The 19,981-nt window shown below is 42.2% G+C and overlaps 1 protein-coding gene across 1 annotated transcript in view; it reads left to right on the forward strand.

Annotated features, from left to right (window-relative positions):
• TMEFF2 (transmembrane protein with EGF like and two follistatin like domains 2) overlaps positions 1 to 19,981 on the forward strand; it is a 452,795-nt gene that overhangs the window by 293,757 nt on the left and 139,057 nt on the right. The window lies entirely within an intron of this gene.

The raw sequence follows: 19,981 nt of genomic DNA on the forward strand, positions 1-19,981 counted from the left end.
ACATCACTCCTGACCATAGGACTGCCTAGACCACCAGGGAGTTCCAGGTAGGTTGGAGGGGCCTATGGGGAGGCTCAAACTGGGCCAATTCTTTGCTTCAGGAGTAGGGGGGGGAGAGGGAAGGGCAATCAGGATGGGAGGGCACCAGATTCTCTTTATGTCTATCTTGGCTGAATTTGGCCAGCACCCACTAAGAGAAAAACTGCACTGGCTCCCACTTAAAAGAACGTATTATGTTCAAAACCTGCACCCTGGTTCATAAAATCATTCACGGCGAGGCCCCGGTCTATATGTCAGACCTCATAGACCTACCAACCAAGAACACAAAAAGGTCAGTACGCACATTCCTGAATCTCCACTACCCCAGCTGCAAAGGACTAAAATATAAATCAACATATGCATCCAGCTTCTCCTATATAAGCACACAACTATGAAATGCACTACCAAATGCCATAAAAACAATGCATGACCTAACAAACTTCCGAAAATCACTAAAAACCAACCTGTTTAACAAGGCATACCATAACGATCCATCCTAAATACCAGACAATGAAACTTATACCAGAACTAGACAGAACCGAACCCTCTATATTTGACAACTTCATTTACTTGTCACTTATGAACTTTAATGCAATACCACTTGTATTTCTCATCCCGTAAATGGCGATCGCCACTACGGAATAATGTAAGCCACATTGAGCCTGCAAATAGGTGGGAAAATGTGGGATACAAATGCAACAAATAAATAAAATAAATAAATAAGACCCAGCAGCTAGCACATTTTGAAATAGCCCCAGATATTCAGTGCCAGTGCTCAAACAAGGCTTCACATTAAATATCTGGGGCTAATTCCACCCGCGGTGGTCAGTATTTAAAAAAATGTTGACCGCCATGGGCTTCGGCCTTTGTTTTCCTCAGCTGATTGTGCATGCTTTGTACAGACCAGCTGTCTGAGTGCAGCAACTTACTGTATTTATTTTCTCCTGGAAGCAACTTGCACAATATAAATGGTTGTCATTCTCATTCAGCCGGCTTCCCGGGGATTTAAATTCACAACTTGGCATGATTACATTTGCGCATCAGCTTGCTTCATGCTGATTCAAAACTGTGCTTGTGTGCACTTACAAAATAATAAAGCAGGGTAAACTCTTTAAATAAAGCCTGCCTCTGGAGAACATTTGTCTTGGCCTCCAACCCAGGACTTTTATGCACAACTATTTACCAAAACTACTGTACATGCCTTTGGACTGCTAATACAGTGTACTCAGAAAACCTCCTTATGTTTGCAGCAGCTGAGAGACTGAATGTTAAAAATCCCCTGAATGTGGGACCAAAATAATGCTTAAGGCAACTGGTTTAATTACCAGACCTTGATTTACAGATGTTTTCCAACTCAGAATACTAAAATAGCGTTGATATTCAAAGCAACGATGCAGTTATTTTCAGAATTTGAAGCACATAACTCTAACCTGGGGGTGGACAACCATGGTCCTTCAGGGCCATAACCCAATTGGTATGTCAAGATTTCCACAATGAATATGAATAGGATTGATTTGCATGTACAGCTTCCAATGTAAGCAAATAAATCTCATGCATATTCATTGTGGAAATCTTGAAAAGCCGACTGGGTTATGGACCTTGAGTACTACTACTACTACTAATAGCATTTATATAGCGCTACCAGACGCACGCAGCGCTGTACATTTGACATAGAGAGACAGTCCCTGCTGAAAGAGCTTACAATCTAGGTAACACAAAAAGACAAGACATTACGGGCAAGGAAATTACAGGGTAAAGAGGAACAGGGGAAGAGGGCAAATGAGTAGCGGTTAGGAGCCAAAGGCACTAAACTGTAAAAAATTCCATCCCCACCCAACTAAAATCTGTCTTTGCAAAAAAATCAAGGCCTGTCTGGGCAAGGTTTCAAAGTTAGGAGCCTGTACTGATTTACATTAGGACAACATATTTAACATAACAACAACTATTTAACATAGCTATTATCTGAAGGATTTATCAACTGTGTTAACCGAATACCATGGTTTAGCAAATCCTGCATTTGTACCAGAAACGCATGGTGAAAAGGAGCACTTCAAGAAATAAGAATACGTATGGAGATACCAGGGGATAATATTCAGCTAACAGGCACGGGCAGAATTAACTCCACATATTTATTTATTCATTTATTTGCTGAATTTGTATCCCACATTTTCCCACCTTTTTGCAGGCTCAATGTGGCTTACATTATGCCGCCATGACAGTTGTCATTAGTGAAATAAGAACAGAGTATTATTTCGATTAAGGTAAATGGAATTCATGAGAATTAGAAATAAAGAAATAATTAATACATTACATTACAAGATATGCAAAGAGTAAAATGACAATATGATTAAAGTAACCAATTTAAAGAATTCAGTGTTGATTAGTTCTAATGTAGATGTGAAATGAGCCATATTTGGGCACCGGCACTGAGTATCGGGGGCTTATTTAAATGGGGCTGGCTGCCGGAGCTTATGCAGGTCCCAGCCAGTATTCAACCAGGGCCCATATATCTGCCACTACCCATATAACCTTTGGGTTTTTTTTTAAAGTCTTGCAATCCCCCTTCTGCTCCTCAATGCAGCCCCCTTCTTTCCCACCCCCCTCCCAGCCCATGAGAGTCACAATTTCCCCCCTCCCCCCCGGGTCTACCTTCTACCCCTGGTGGTCTAGTGGGGATAATGGGTGCAGGAGTGAAGACCACTTGCTCCTGCCCCTTGCAGCTGCTTAAAGACCTTTCATGACCTTTCACAGCAGCTCGTGGTACTGGGAGGAAGGGGAAGGAAAGGAGGAGCTGCATCAAGGGGTGGGACGGGGATCATGGCTGATATTTAGTGCTGGCTGATATTTCGTGCTGGCATCTGCATAGGCCAAATTAGGACAGGTTTTGAACTGTCCTAAATTCACCCGCTTAACTATGCGTGCTCTGACACTGTATATTAATGGCACCTGCTTAACTGCCAGCTCTTCCCTAATGCTGCCCCCTGTACTACCTCTGACTTGCCCATTTTTAATGGGTGGTCAGAGCCGATATTCAGCAGCTGTACCTTGTTAAGTGCCACTGAATATTGATAGTTAGGTAGCCCCAGGACATTTATGCAGGCCGGAGCCTCTCCTGTTTGCCTAAATCTCTTTGAATATCGACCAGTCTATATAATGCAACCTGTGTATTTTGCACCAATTTTAAACATGGGGAAATACATAAGTACAAATCTACCTATCTTCTCCACTTTTCGTAGATTTTCAAAGTGAAAGTCCATGGACAGTTTCCAGGCCCCTGAGTTCAAATTGCCCAGGAACCTGCGAGCTCCACAGCCAGTATAAAAATTGTCCTTTTAAAATAGAATACATGAAATTAAGGGGCCCTTTTACTAAGCTGTGCTAAAAGTGGGCTGCTCTATTTTTAGCACTTGGGTTTCTCACATGCTGAAGCCACTTTTAGCATGGCAGTAAAATGGCCGCAATTTCAATTTTCCCCTTAATGGTCACGCGTTAATTTCCCAATTAGCATGTGGCCATTATCGCGTGAACCCTTACCGCCACCTATTCACTAGGCAGTTAGGGTTTCCATGCTAAACTCTTGCTAATCGGCAGCATGCAGCAATTTGTCAATTAGCACAGGGCATGCCTACACTCCTCCCCCAAACACAACCCCCTCTAAAAAATCTTTTAGATATTTAAGCATGGAATTGGCACACACCAATCCCAGAACGACCGCAGGATGCCTGAGCACATCCCGCAGTACTGCCTTTTAGCGTGCGGTTAGCAGACGTTTGTGCATAGCCACCACTTAGTGTCCCTATTTTGATTCAGTACTCCCTGGCCTCCCCTCAGCTTTTTATTGCAAAAATTAAGTGGTATGCGCTTCAAGCAGAAAGGTGATTTAATCTTTTATTAAAATGTATTACAGCATGAAATCAAAAAAGACAAATCTGGGGAACGGAGAGAAACTATTTCTCCTAAAGCGAGAATGTTGGTGACTGATATTATTTTAATTAAGCATGATAGATTTCTATAATAAAAGGCAAAATAAAGCTTTTGAATCATGTATTAACAGACCCTAAAGAAGATTCTTGTTTTATTCAGGACACAACTGTCTGGGAACACAGAAGTTATCTAATGATAAAGAAGTACTGCTTAAATATTGCCTATCAAACAGAACCCTTTTATTTCCATCAGAGAGCCATGACTCTCTCACATTTTATGTTAAAAATCACTGGCTTGCTAAGCCTGCAAAAAGTTTGTTTACATTTTTTGGCTTATTATACAAGGTATTATGGGCTAGATTCTATGTATGGAGCCTAGGCATATTCTAAAGTGCGCCTAAATTTTATAGAGTCCGCTTCAATTTTCACACAGTATACAGAATACACATAAATCCTGATGCATAAATTAGGTACAGACCCCCGGATTCTATATAGCGCACCTAAAGCTCCACGCCAAAATCCAAGCATATTCTGTAACAATGCACATAATTTAATTGGCTTAATAAACCAATCAACATTCATAACAGCACTTAACAATCAATAATGAGCACTAATTGGCAATAATTAGAATTTATGCGCACAACTCGCTAAGCGTATTCTGTAATTTAGTGCACCTAACTTCTAACATGCGCAGCCAAAAATGGGCATGGTTATGGGCGGGGAAATGGGCATTCTAAAATTTACGCACATAGTTATAGAATACGGCCCAGTGCGCCTAAATCTACACACCGGGATTTACGCCATGTTTTCTTTGGTGTAAATGGATGCACGTAGTTTTAGGTGCTAAGATATCAAGTAAGCATAGTCTGTATACTGCTCCTAAATCTAGGTGAGGCTTATAAAATATGCTTAGGCGTGGAATTTTTAGGTGCCCTTATATAGAATCCCCCGCCAGAGTGGATGTATTCTACAATAATGCACATAGATTTTCAAAACGCCCATGACCCACCCATTCCATGCCCCCTTTTTGACTATGCAACTTGGAATTTACGCACATCATGTTACAGAATACACTTAGTGTGTTGTGCGTGTAAATCTTAACTAATGCCAGTTAATGATGATAATTGCTTGTTAATATCCAATTAACAGCACTGATTAGCTAGTTAACCAATTAAGTTACGTGCATTGTTGTAGAATACACTTCGATTTCTGTACAGAAATTAAGGCACAATAATATGGAATTTGGTTGTCACCTTATTATGTGACAAAATATGTCATTCTTGCGGTACCTATTAGACCTTCCAGGAACACTGTTTTGTTTGTTTTTCCTTCCTCAAGGGGTAGAAAAAGAATTTGTTATCCTTCCAGGCAGTAAAACTTAGGGAAATTTCCTGTATGTTATTAACTGCCAGTGACTATAGGAACTTTAGACATCAAATTAAAACATACTTGTTCCGAAAAATTTTAATAGAGAAGGGTTAGATTTGTCTCTCATATCAGGCTACCATTATAACTTAGATTTTATATATTGTACTTAGATGTTGCATAATGTAATGTTTTCGTGTGACTATGTAATTACTGGTTATAGCCAGTTTTTTTCTTTCTGATTGTTATCCGCACAGAACTGCAAGGTTTATTACGGAATATAAGACAAATATGTTATGTTATATTATGATATACATTCCAAGGTCATTTTTAACATTGCTCTATAAATCAAATGGGACAGAGCATTATCTGGAGAATGTCTCAGTCAGCATCCTTCCTTCAGAACCCAGGAAACAAAAGAGTGATGAGAAAGCACAGTCCTACAGCTTTGATTGAGGGGGGGGGGGGGGTGCGTGCTGTGTTATTACTTCACTCGATTTGCAAATGAAACCATTCTTTCCCCTTCACAAAAGTAGCTAGTAAGCTTTAAAATTCACATTTATCACACAATGGGAGGAGACTTACAAACCACTTATGCGCATAAAATAGAGGTTTATATGCAGAAGTGCGTGTTCTAAAATTGCTCAGAGGGTAGGCAGGATTAGAAAATAATATTCATAGAGGCTTGCAAGAATTAATGCATGTTAAAAACACCATCAGTGTGTGCAATCCAGTGCCTCTACTTTGCATTAATTAGCTCATGAGAGATTTAATGCAAATCTGATGATAGTGGGGTAATGAGATACAAAACTATGCAATGTGACTTGGTACCTATTAGTGAATATTAAAAATAGATGCATCAAAATGTGAATACAGATCTTTTCATGCGAAAAAAAAGAAATGTAGCTACTCCTCACAGATATATTGTTAAGTTTTTGTCCGTGTTAATACGATAACTTTTATGCTATAAAAAATGCATTACTCATTTACATGTCATTAACATGGGACACTAATATGAGCTAATTGACATGCAGTGACAACCAATGTTAACAACTTTGGTCTCATAGATTGCATTTTCAATTTAAAGAAAACAGCAGCAGGTAAAAACTTATGGACTAAGTTTTAAAATCCCTTCTTCTTCGTTTGAGATCCTATGTGCTTGTCCCATGCTTTATTGAATTCAGATGCAGCCCATGGGCCTGATATTCGGATCAGGTGAGGTAGTTGGGCTGCCTCCTGCGGATCGGCGTTCAGCCCGGATATTGAATGCCGGGCCCTTTCCGGTGACCAGCATTGAATATACAGGTGTATATTGGCCAGTTTAAATTTAATTGGCCAAGCCAATATTCAGCACTGGCTAGTTAAGTTTAAACTGGCCAAAGATATACCTGCTGTTAAACGTAGCTGGCGATGCACTGAATATTGGTGGATAGGCAATTATATCGCACAATATAACCGGCTATCTGCTAAGCGCTAACCGGCAATACTCAGTGGGAGATAGCCAGCTATCTGAATATCGCCGGATAGCCTGTTAAGAACCTTTTAACCAGCCAAATTCCTGGCCAGTTAAATGCTTTTAAATATCGGCCGGTTTGTGTTCACTAGCTATGTATATTCACCACCACACTTTCTGTGAAGAAATATTTCCTAGATTACTCCTGAGCAGTGGTGTAGGAAGGGGGGTGGTGGGGTGGTCCTCCCTGGGTATACGCCACTGGGGGGGTATTGGCTCTGCTGGTTCCCTGCTCCCTCTGCCCCGGGACAGGTTACTTCCTGTTCCGGGGCAGAGAGAGCAGGGGAACCAGCGGAGCCGACGCAGCTCCCAGCGACGTGCACTCGGGTCGGATCGGCCCTCTCACCCGCCCCTCGCTTCCTAATTCAAGTAAGAATGCACTCCAGGGGGAGGGTGTGCTCCAGAGGGGGAGGGGGCGCGCCGAAGGGGGGCGCCGTGCTGCACCCAGGGGGAGGGTGCACAGCAGTGACCCGCCCCGGGTGTCAGCCGCCCTCGCTACGGCACTGCTCCTGAGTCTACCCCTTTCTCTTTTATCCTACGCCCCCTCATTCCACAGTTTCCTTTCAATTGAAAAGGCTCTTCTCTTGTGCATTTATACCACAGAAGTGTTTAGTAACTGCCTTCTGGACAACTTTATCAAGTTTGTATCTTTCAGAAGGTGTGGTTTCTATAATTGTACATAGTATTTCAAAAGAGGTCTCCAAAGACTTATGCAGAGGCATTATTGCCTCCTTTTCCTGATGGTCATTCCTCTCTTTATGTACCCAAGCATCCTTCTGGCTCTTGCTGTTGCCTCTTCTACCTGTTTGGCCAACTAAATATCCCTATATATTATCACTCCGAAGTCCCACTCTTCTTTCAGGCACAGAAGTACCTTACCCCCCTTTACTGAACCACTTCCTTGGGGTTTTGCAGCCCAAATGCATGGCCCTGCATTTTTTTTAGCATTAAATCTTAGCTGCCAAATTGTAGACCATTCTTCAAGTTTCATTAGATTCCTGCTCAAGTTATCCACACCATCCAAGATGTCTATCATATTGCAGATTTTGATATCGTTCACAAAAAAAAGCATACCTTACCTGATAGCCCTTTTGCAATATCTCTTACAAAATTGTTAAAAAGAACCAGACCAAAAACCGATCTCTGCAGTACACCACTGGTAAGGCCCTTTTCCTCAAAGTTAACCTCATTTAAGATTACCTTTATCACCTTTCAGTCAACCAGTTTCTAACCCAGTCAATCAGTTTGGTGCCCTTAATGAGGGCTAGTGCCTTCTTTGTGGAATAGACTTCCTGTTGCAATATTTTCAGTCATCTTGGAAAACAAGATTCTGTTGAAAACTGAGGCATTTGGAGCATAGAATTTGGATAATAATGGAAGGGCTCACCCATGGACTCCTGTATGTTTAGACCTATGTCTCTTCTATTTAATGTATGATAATCTCTTTGCTATTGGACTATTGACATTCTTTTCTATTTTTATTATTATTATAATTATAATGTTATAGTTTGTAAACTGCTGTGGTCTGCTAAAGCTTGGTGATATAAACGTAAACATCCAATTAGTCTGGCAAGACCTACCTCTAGTAGAACCATGCTGCCCAAGGTCCTCCAATTTACTGGTTTCCAGAATTCTTTCTGTCCTCTGTTTTATCATGCCCATTAATTTATATACCACAGAGATCAGACTAATGATTGTGAACACATAAAGGCAGTATATCAAATCCCAACCCCTTTCCCTTTACTTCCTACCCTGTTCTTCCTGAATAATTTGTATCCCAGTATAACTATATCCCAGTCATGGTTCTCCATGAACCACATCTACATGTCCTCAATAAATCCCAGTCAGCCTCTTCCATCACTGTCTCTAGATTCAGAACCTTATTTCCCATACTCTGGAACTCATTGCCAGAGGACGTAGTAACAGCGGTTAATGTGTCTGGGTTTAAAAAAGGTTTGGACAAGTTCCTGGAGGAAATGTCCATAGTCTGCTATTGAGACAGACATGGGGAAGCCACTGCTTGGCCAGGGATTGGTAGCATGGAATGTTGCTACTATTTGGTTTCTGCCAGGTACTGGGCTAGATGGGCCATTGGTCTGACCCCTATGTTCTTATAACCAATATGTTATGCCAATGAAGAGGTGACCACAGGAGCCTTATCATTACCAAGTGATTTTTCTTTTAAATAGATACGCTCGTTTTTGAGATACGTAATACACTTGCGCAGCTTTGATTGATCGTACTCAGCATTTTTACAAGATCCACTTGTATTCAAAACCCCTGAGGCAGGCATTGTTTAATGCCGAAACATGGCCCGTGTCGGGTCATTTGTTAATAAAGGACTCCCGTTGTCTCAATCTTGAAGGCCCAGTGTTGCTTTTTTTGTTTGTATATTTCTTGTATATGCTGTACTACCCTCTCTGTCTGTTCAATATCCAGAATGTGCCAGTAACATCCATCCCCACCAGGCTTAAGCTACAAGTCTCTCTCTCTCTCTCTCTCTCTCTCTCTCTCTCTCTCTCTCTCATCCTCTCCACTCTTCCACTATGTACCTGTGTACCACCAGTCTTTCTCTCTCCCTCTTTCTCTCTTTTTCAAACTCCTATCTTATCTAACCACTTTCTCTCTAAATCCCCAGCGCATCCCATCATTCTCTTCTATTTATAGTCTCTCGCTATCCTCTCCCCATAATTGAAATTGACACAAACCATCTTCATCATAAATGCAATGAATAGTAATTCACCTCTCTAAAATGCAATCATTCATCCAAGAACCTGGATAAACAAAAAAAAATTCTTAATTCTAAATTGTTTTACATTTGACAAAAAAAAAAATGAACTGCAAATCCCAAGACAACAGACTCTGCAGCATCCAGTGCAAAACTGGAGACACCAAAATAAAAATACATTTCATTTTGTACTGAGCAAATGATGAAGATATCAGAGATGCACATTTCCAAACGCTGACATATTGCATTTACTAAACTTTAAATTAAATGCTTTTCTCTATCTTTCTAGTGTGGACATTTTTTTTTTCTAATTTCATTACTCCCAGTCTTTCTGGTGTCTGCTTTCTTTCCTTTCCACTTAAAGGGTTCTTTCTCCTTCCTGCTCTCCTCATTAGTGCCTGTTGTTCTCTCAGTCCTCAGCTTTCCATACCTCCTTACTCCACACTAACACCCTATCACTGAGTCATTGGCTCCTATTTCCCCCATCCCAATCTGTCCCCCCCATATGAAGGTCTAGCATCTCTCTCTCCCCTCTCCCTCCCACCAGGTCCAACATCTCTCCTTCTCTCTCTCCAGCTTCCCCACTGGACCACATCCAGACTTCCCGACTCCCCACCCACCTCTTAAGGCAATGCTGCCCAACTGATCGTGTCTTTATCACCCTTTCTTGCACATGACCACTAATGATGCATTCCCATTTTGAAAGATGGCAGCAGTAGAGGCAGAAGTAATTGGGCATCACCCCCTGCCTTTTAAGGTTGGTGGCAGGTTGGGGGATCAAGAAGTCAGGGGGTCATAGGAATGTCTGGGGGAGGTCAAAGAAGCATCCAGGGGGTTTGGGGAGCCTTGCTGCTAAAGAATCCAAAAGGAAAAAAAAGGAAATGAGATGATAACAGGGGCTGGCCCAGGGAGCCTAGGGTCCCTGAAGGTCGCCATTGGCTCACTGGCCTCACATTGAAGAAAATTGGTGTACACAGCTTTTCAGATGTTGCCCTTTTCTCCCATTTCTATAGACTTATACTCTTCCTATGCTTTTCACCTATTTCTATAGATTCATGCTCTTCCTAAAGTGAACTTGAATACTATAGATCAAGTGAGAGGGTGTTATTTTTCTCTAGTGACTATATATGAGGTAGAGAAAATATTTAGTCTGGATAATGACTCCTCAAACTCTCTGTTCTCCTAAAGTAGTAAAAATGTTGAAAAAAGAGATTTCTCCATTCTTGACACAATTAGTTGATAAATCTTTTGAAGAAGGGATTTTTACAGAACATTTTTAAAAAGCAATACTGAAACATCTATTAAAAGATACTCATCTGGGTAATTCTGAGATAGGGTTTTACAGATCAGTTTCACTGTTACTTTATTGGGCAAAGATCTTGGAGAAATTATTGTTGGTTCAACTATAGGATTTTCTGGATGAGTACCAGATTTTGGATGATTTCCAATTTGGATTTCAACCTAAGTTCTCTACTGAATCATTACTTATTACAGTATGTGACAATATCAGGGCCAGGGTTGATAGGGGTCTGAGTTATATCATGGTAGCTCTAGATATCCCAGTAGCCCTTGACTTTTTACATCATGAATACCTGTTGGGACACTTAGAAGAGTTAGGGGTAGGAGGTAAGGTTCTTGCATGGTTTAGCTGTTTTTTTGAATGGTAAATCTTTTTGAGTGCAAACTAATCAGACTGTTTCCAGTTGGGTGGAGATTCGTTCAGGAGTACCTCAAGGCTCTGCTCTCTCACCTGTTTTGTTTAACATCTATATGCTTTCACTTTGTAAGTTTTTGAATGGTTTTGGAGTATCCTATCAGCTATATACTGATGATATCCAAAAATTTTTCCCTATTGAAAGATCTGTAGGAGAAGCACTTGATTGTCTGCATCTTTTCATGTCAGTGATGAAAAGTTGGATATCACCAAACACACTTAAAAATTAACATGGCCAAGATTCAATGTTTTTATCACAAATTGATTTGGAAGGCTCCAAGATTGATGTTAAACGAGAGATGAAGTATCTTGGGGTGCTCCTTGATTCTTCTCTTTCATTTTCAAGTAATATGAGGAGTTTGGTGAGGTGAATTTTCTTTAAATTAAAACTTTTGAGTAGATTAAGAGCCCTTCTTTCAGAAAACAACTTTAGGTCAGCAATGGTTGCCCACAGTACTCTGTTATTTGACTATTGTAATGCCTTGCTTGTGGGAGCTTCGGGGGGCTTGTTGTATCCTCTTCAGATGGCACAAAATGCCTTGGTGAGGATAGTAGCTAGAACAGATAAATATGACCACATCACTTGAGTCTTAATAAAATTACACTGGTTACCGATTAAATGGTGCTCACAATTTAAGATTTTGACTTTAATTTATAAATGTCTAAATAATGAAGCTCCAATGCCTCTGGCTTCATTGTTAAGAATTTATTGTCCAACAAGGTTTCTCCGCTCAAATAACAAGCTACTGCTTGATGTACCATCTGTGATACATATACGGTTGGAGGATCACAGACTGAGAATTATCTATGTAGAAGGAGCACGGCTGTGGAATCAGCTTCCAGACCAAATTCATTTATTGAAGAATTATGATCAGTTTTGAGAACAGGTGAAGGCATTCTTATTTGAGGATACCTTTGGAATAGAACTGGAAGTTTGAAAACCATAGGTTAAGATATCTGTTGCTTGTGATTGTTGTTTGTATTGATGAAAGAGCATATATCGATAAGTGCTTGTTTTATTTTATTACTAGTAAAAAAGGCCCGTTTCTGACACAAATGAAATGGGCGCTAGCAAGGTTTTCCTCGGAGTGTGTATGTTTGAGAGAGTGTGTGAGAGAGAGAGAGAGAGTGAATGTGTGAGTGTGTGTATGTGACAGAGAGAGAGAGACTGGGGGCGAGTGTGTCTGTGTGAGAGAGTGTGTGTGATTCTCCTCTCTCCCCTGCCTCACCTCCAGCCACCCAATGATTCTCCTCGTTCCCCTGATTACCTCCGTCGAAGCGGCCGCGTTATTGAAAGCCCTGCCCGTCTCTAGCCTTCCCTTCGAATTCATTCCCTCAGAGTCCCGCCATTGCAGAAAGAGGAAATGATGTCAGAAGGCGGGACTCTGAGGGAACGAACTGAAAGGGAAGGCTTGAGACGGGCAGGGCTTTCAATGACGCGGCTGCTTCGACGGAGGTAATCGGGAGTGAGGAGAATCGCTGGGTGGCTGGAGGGGGCAGGGGAGAGAGGAGAATTGCTGGGTGGCTCGGGCGAGACCTGTGAAGTGACACGTGCGGCACGTCGGTCACATCTCATTTATATAGTAGGATGCTTGTTTTGGTTGTAAACCAACTAGAGTGTGTGTTAGTGCAGTAAAGAAACTGTGAAATAAAATAAGCTGCACTAAAAGTGTTCTTACGCACATTTACACAAGTCTTTCCTGTACGCTAAGGTCATTTTTACTGTAGCCGGAAATGGCCAATTTTCTATTTTTTGGAATGAATGGCCATGCATTAATTTTACCATTAGTATACAGCCATTAATAAACTATTAACTCGTGAGCACTTACCAATACCTTATAGGCAATAAGGGCTCATGTGCTAATCCTGCGCTAATCAGTTAGTGTGCGGTAATGCAGATGTGCTAACTGATTAACATGGAAATGCCCACTGTCTGCCCTAGACACACCCTTTCTGTGCTATAAAATAAAATATTATCAACACATGGTTTGCGCACACAGATCCAAAAATTAAGCATACACTAGACCTTACTGCAGCTTAGTAAAAGGATCTCTTAATGATTTGCTTACCTGAAGTCTTTTAGAGACCCTTTTACGATGTTGCGTAGGTGCCTACATGCACCAAATTGGACTTACCACCCGGTTATCGCATGGCCCTTGCGATGATTTCAATTTTGGCAAGCATCCACTACGTGCACCCGAAAAATATTTTTTATTTTCTGACGTTCAACAGCTACACACGTAGGCCATTACCACCCGGTTACCGCATGAGACCTTACCACTAGGTCAATGACTTCCGGTAAAGTCTCAGACCCAAAATAGACATGTGGCAATTTTCATTTTGCCACATGTCCATTTTCGGCAAAAAATTTTTAAAAGTCATTTTTTTTGTAGGTGCACTGAAAAATAATTCTGCGTGCACCCAAAACATGCGTCTACACTACTGTAGGCCATTTTTCAGCACACCTTAGTAAAAGGACCCCTTACCTAGTTGGGGGCTTTAGTCGTTCATCCTTGATGATCTTAGTTTAAACCAGGTTAGGAAGTCTGCTATATAAAACAGTTCATCCCTTCTTTAATAGGTGAATAAAACAATAGGTGAGTGGAGGAGTGGCCTAGTGGTTAGGGTGGTGGACTTTGGTCCTGAGGAACTGAGTTCAATTCCCAGCACAGGCAGCTCCTTGTGACTCTGGGCAAGTCACTTAACCCTCCATTGCCCCATGTAAGCTGCATTGAGCCTGCCATGAGTGGGAAAGCACAGGGTACAAATGTAACAAAAAAAAAAAAATGTTATCTCTGCTCATCAGCCCTTAGAAAATTATCCCTTGGTCCTGGATGCCAAAATGATTTCAGTGATACCATCTGCACAGTCATACATTCATCTCCAGGGTGAAAGCCTCTCTGCTTTTGCTTTTACTCTTAACAGGGAGGATTGATGTGAACACCACCTGCAGACCTATTTTTCCCTCACTTTTTCAGAGACATTAACTAACAGGCTTATTTTCGAAAGAGAAGGGCGCCCATCTTCCGACACAAATCGGGAGACGGGCATCCCCAACTGCTTTCCGTCGCAGGGACGACCAAAGTTCACGGCGGCTTATCGGAGGCATAGTGAAGGCGGGACTGGGGCATACTTAAGAGATGGGCATCCTTGGCCGATAATGGAAAAAAGAAGGGCATTCCTGACGAGCACTTGGCCGACTTTACTTGGTCCATTTTTTCCTGCGACCAAGCCTCAAAAAGGTACCTGAATTGACCAGATGACCACTGAAGGGAATTGAGGATGACCTCCTCTTCCTCCCCCAGTGGTGACCAACCCATCCCACCCTAAAAAAAACTTTTAAAAAATTTTTTTGCCAGCCTCAAATGTCATACCCAGCTCCATGACAGTAGTATGCAGAATCCTGGAGCAGTTTTAGTGGGTGCAGTGCACTTGAGGCGGGCAGATCCAGGCCCATCCCCCCTACCTGTTACACTTGTGGTGGTAAATGTGAGCCTTTCAAAACCCTCCAGAAATCCACTTTACCCACATCTAGGTGCCCCCCTTCACCCCTTAGGGCTATGGTTGTGGGGAGTGGGTTTTTGGTGGGGGTTGGGGGGCTCAGCAAACAAGGTAAGGGAGCTATGTACCTGGGAGCAATTTCTGAAGTCCACTGCAGTGCCCCCTAGGGTGCCCAGTTGGTGTCCTAGCATGTCAGGGGGACCAGTGCACTACGAATGCTGGCTCCTTCCACGACCAAAGGGCTTGGATTTGGTCGTTTCTGAGATGGGCATCCTCGGTTTCCATTATCACTGAAAACCGGGGACAACCATCTCCAAGGTCGAGCTAAATGTTGAGATTTGGGCGTCCCCGACCGTATTATCAAAATGAAAGATGAACGCCCATCTTGTTTCGATAATATGGGTTTCCCCGCCCCCTTCACGGAGCCGTCCTGCGAGGACGTCCTCAGGAAAACTTGGGCGACCTGTTCGATTATGCCCTTCCACTTCACTTTTGATTACTCAGAGGGATGCCTAGCAGTATCCTTTGTGCCAACATGGATGAGTAGCATTGGATAATATTCAATACGCTTGATGAGTCTTAGCAAACTCTCCATAACATCTCAGATCTTGGCATCAGACATACGGCACACCTTTCAGGACATCATGTCTAGCCAGAAGAATGACTTCTCTCTATACCCCACAAAAGAGAATCACCAGTCCTTCATTACCTAGCAGTAACTGATCCAGTAATTATGGAGTTTTTGAGCTTTGGTCCTCCTGTTCTTTGGATGTTTTCACCTCTTCTACATCCAGGGCAGCATATTGTTTCTTCTGTTCAAGGAAAGGTGGAACTGGAGTCCTCTTTCAATACAGCCTCCTCTTCCTTGTGTCGTAGATCCTTCATATCTCAAGAAGCATTTCATCAAACAATTCTCAGTCTTGCCACTTCCACTCTTAGTTTCTCCACTTGTTTGATGAGAGATTCAACCTGTAGACACCTCACCTTGGATCATGCTGTCCATCTGGATAGAGAGATATGTTATAATGGGGAAAACAGCTTTGGTGACATGTTTCCCAGCTATACTTCATTGTAGGAGCTATGGTGGCAATTCTATAAAGTGGCACCTCCTTTTGGGTGCCCAATGCAGCATGGGGAGTGCCAATTCTGTGACAAAATCAGGGCATCCTGATTCTGTTATAGAAAACTAGTGCAAACCCTCATCAATGCAGCCAAAAGGAAGGAACTTCAATTCAATGGCAGCCATAAGTGGGCACTCAATGCATGCATCTGATAGTATGCTATAAGATACATGTGTTGATGGTGGACATGCCCATAGCCTGCTCATTCTCCACCCACACACAAACCCCATTTGTAGGTGTACACTTTGGCATTTATGCACTACCTTATAGAATAGCATGTAATGCACTAGCGTGCATACTGCCCATATAGTCCCCCCTTGCATGTACAAGGTGTGTGTAACAGCTGTGCGCCATTTCTAGAATTACATTTTGTGTTTTCCCCCCAAGTGTTAAAAACTCCCTGTCCCTGAAGAAGCCACTTTACCACCAGGGCTCTTCAAGGTAAGACCAGGGATGGCCCAATCAGGCTCATAGGACTGTCGTGTATGGGAGGGGCCAGCAACTACGGAGGAAGGAGAGGCTTTAGTGTGTGGGAGGGGGTGGCAGTGGCAGCACAATGGTGGGGGGGGGGGCAATGGCCAGCAGCCAGGAGGCGGCCCAATGATATTTTCTGCCCAGGGGCCCAGGTTACTGTCAGTCCACCCCTGGAATACCATTTAGCACCAATTTGGCACCCAATTTTTGGTGCTATTTACTGAATCTATGTGTGTTTTTACAGAACAGCACGGAGACAGATTATCAGAATTTACAAGCGTATGTGCACATACATGCACATATATGCCAGTATTCCGGTCATGTATGTGCATAATTTGTACCTAAAGTTGGTGCCGATTTTATAGAATTACCCCCCCCCCCCAAGAATGTTCTGCCTGTAGATACAATTTTATATGTGTAATAAAATTTACGCCCATGCAGTAGTGAAACAAAATTGAACAACTTTACCTATACCCTCAACTAGTTTCTTCTAGCTGGATACCTGCCATCTTATTCAGTAGACAAAAGCCTTTCTTACATAAAACATGGCATGCTGGGTCAAACAAAAGGTCCATTGAGCTCAGCATCCTGTCTTTGACAGTGGCCAATACAGGTCACAGATAACCAGCAGGAACCCAAAGAATAAATCCACTCTTTGTTGCTCACCCCGGGGATTAACAGTGGCTTTCCCTATTCTACCCAGCTAATAAAGGTCTATGAACCTTTCCTGAAAAACAAGTGAGGTGAAAGGAAAATAGAAAAAAGAACTGTATCTTGAAGAATCACAGTCATTCATATTAATGTTATATTTTTTGTAGCTGTATCCTTGTGCACTCATGGGTGTCCCTTTAAGAGGTATTATATAACTTTCAAAACTTTTTAAAAGGGCACCTATGTGAGGGGTCTCAAAAGGCACTTGTTTTTTTACCTTTTATAAAGGCCACATATATATAACATCCCAAGAAATAAGATAAATATTTCTTGAGACGTTATATATATGTGATCTTCGTTTGATTCCTGAGATATAAGTGTTGAGCCGAATAGAGATTATTTTATAAAGGCAGCACAAACTAGGCTCCCCAAACCAGCCCCAATAACACCAAAATGCCTCCACATGAATTTACAACTGCTCTGAAGATGTAACAATGTTTGCGTATTATACATATGCATACCTGTATTTTCTAAAGTAGGCATGGATATCACACATCCATCTCTGCTCCACCCAAACTATCCCCCAAGAGTGCCTGTAAAAGTAGGTTCACTCTGTTATGCAGTTTATATAGAAAAAGCTTTATAAATTATACACTATATAAGTTCAAAAATGCCAATAATGGTGTTATAATTGTATACTTTGTGTGGGTTCACCATTCCTAAGGAGCCTCATTGTCCAACTACTCTTGCTTTTTGTGAAGCTTTAGCAGATCAGTTTAGAGTGAGGATGGAAACATGTAATCAAGGAGGTCTTTTCTATAATAATGCTGAGGCAGATCTGGAAGATTTATCAGTCTCATAACACACTGTTGCTCAAGTTAATAAGGAGCAGGTGATGAAATTCCTGAACTGATTGTCCAGTAGAACTTGTGCACTGAATCTGTGCCCGACCTGAATAACTGAAAGCTTGAAAGCCACAGTGGTGGATGCTCTGGCCCAAATAATTAGATAACTAATAATAAATTGAATCAAATCTATATCATGTGGAGGGGCATAATCGAAAGGGGCACCCAAGTTTTCCTGAGGATGTCCTCGCAGGATGTCCTGGCGAAGGGGCGGGGAAACCCGTATTATTGAAGCAAAATGGGCGTCCATCTTTTGTTTCGATAATACGGTCGGGGACGCCCAAATTGCAAAATTTATGTCGACCTTAGAGATGGTCGTCCCCGATTTTCGGCGATAGTGGAAACCGAGGACACCCATCTCAGAAATGACCAAATGGGAGGAGCCAGTATTCATAGTGCACTGGTTCCCCCTGACATGCCAGGACATCAACCGGGCACCCTAGGGGGCACTGCAGTGGACTTCAGAAATTGCCCCCAGGTGCATAGCTCCCTTACCTTGTGTGCTAAGTCCCTCAACCCCCCCCCCCCCCAAAACCCACTCCCCACAACTGTACACAACTACCATAGCCATAAGGGGTGAAGTGTAACAGGTAGGGGGGATGGGCCTGGGCCCGCCTGCCTGAAGTGCACTGCACCCACAAAAACTGCTCCAGGAACCTGCATACTGCTGTCATGGAGCTGGGTATGACATTTGAGGCTGGCATAGAGGCTGGCAAAAAATATTTAAAAAGCTTTTTTGAGGGTGGGAGGGGGTTAGTGACCACTGGGGGCATAAGGGGAGGTCATCCCCAATTCCCTCCAGTGGTCATCTGGTCAGTTCAGGCACCTAAGTACATAAGTAATGCCACACTGGGAAAGACCAAGGGTCTATCGAGCCCAGCATCCTGTCCACGATAGCGGCTAATCCAGGCCAAGGGCACCTGGCAAGCTTCCCAAATGTACAAACATTCTATACGTGTTATTCCTGGAATTGTGGATTTTTCCCAAGTCCATTTAGTAGTGGTTTATGGACTTGTCCTTTAGGAAAAAGTCTAACCCCTTTTTAAACTCTGCTAAGCCAACCACTTTCACCACGTTCTCCGGCAACGAATTCCAGAGTTTAATTATGCGTTGGATGAAGAAATATTTTCTCCGATTTGTTTTAAATTTACTACACTGTAGTTTCATCGCATGCCCCCTAGTCCTAGTATTTTTGGAAAGCTTGAACAGACGCTTCACATCCACCTTTTTGAGGCTTGGTCCATAACAAAAAATGGACTGAGTAAAGTCACCCAAGTGCTCATCAGGGACGCCCTTCTTTTTTCCATTATCGGTTGAGGACGCCCATGTGTTAGCCACGCCCCAGTCCTGCCTTCACTATGCTTCCGACATGCCCCCATGAACTTTGGTCATCCCTGTGACAGAAAGCAGTTGAGGATGCCCAAAATTGGCTTTCGATTATGCCGATTTGGGCAACCCTGGTAGAAGAATGCCCATCTCCCGATTTGTGTTGAAAGATGGGCGCCCTTCTCTTTCGAAAATAAGCCTGTAAATTAACTTCCCTTTGAAAATTAACTTGTAGACCCATAGGTACAAAGTCCCACAATCCCTTGGGGATACTGAAAGTTGTCTAAACTTCTATGCTATATGCACTAAAATTTTAGTTCACGTTTTATTATTTACACTGGGGAGAAAAAAAGACTTGATCCAGTGAGGTACTCCCTTTGTATCCATATATTGTAAAAATGAAAACATTTTAATTGCTGTAATCCTTTCCATTGTTGCTCGATGGTCTCTGGTTACGGGGCATTCATATGTTTCAGTAGAAGGAGGTGAATATTTTTTGATTATTTCTCAAAGTGGAAATGAATTAACCACTTGCAGCTTTTGAAGGAAAGATAAGTTAAACACTTTCCATACTGTCCATTTCTAGTTCTGTAGAATTTAAATACAACACTACAAGAACTGGAAAGTAGAAATGCCACTTCAAAAATCTCAGAAGCAAAATGAGGCGCTTCTAGTCTTTAGCAAAGCAAGGGGTTTGTTTAACGCGCCCTTAAATTTAAGG

Source organism: Microcaecilia unicolor, chromosome 7 (assembly GCF_901765095.1).
Source record: "Microcaecilia unicolor chromosome 7, aMicUni1.1, whole genome shotgun sequence".
NCBI classification, from domain to species: Eukaryota; Metazoa; Chordata; class Amphibia; order Gymnophiona; family Siphonopidae; genus Microcaecilia; species Microcaecilia unicolor.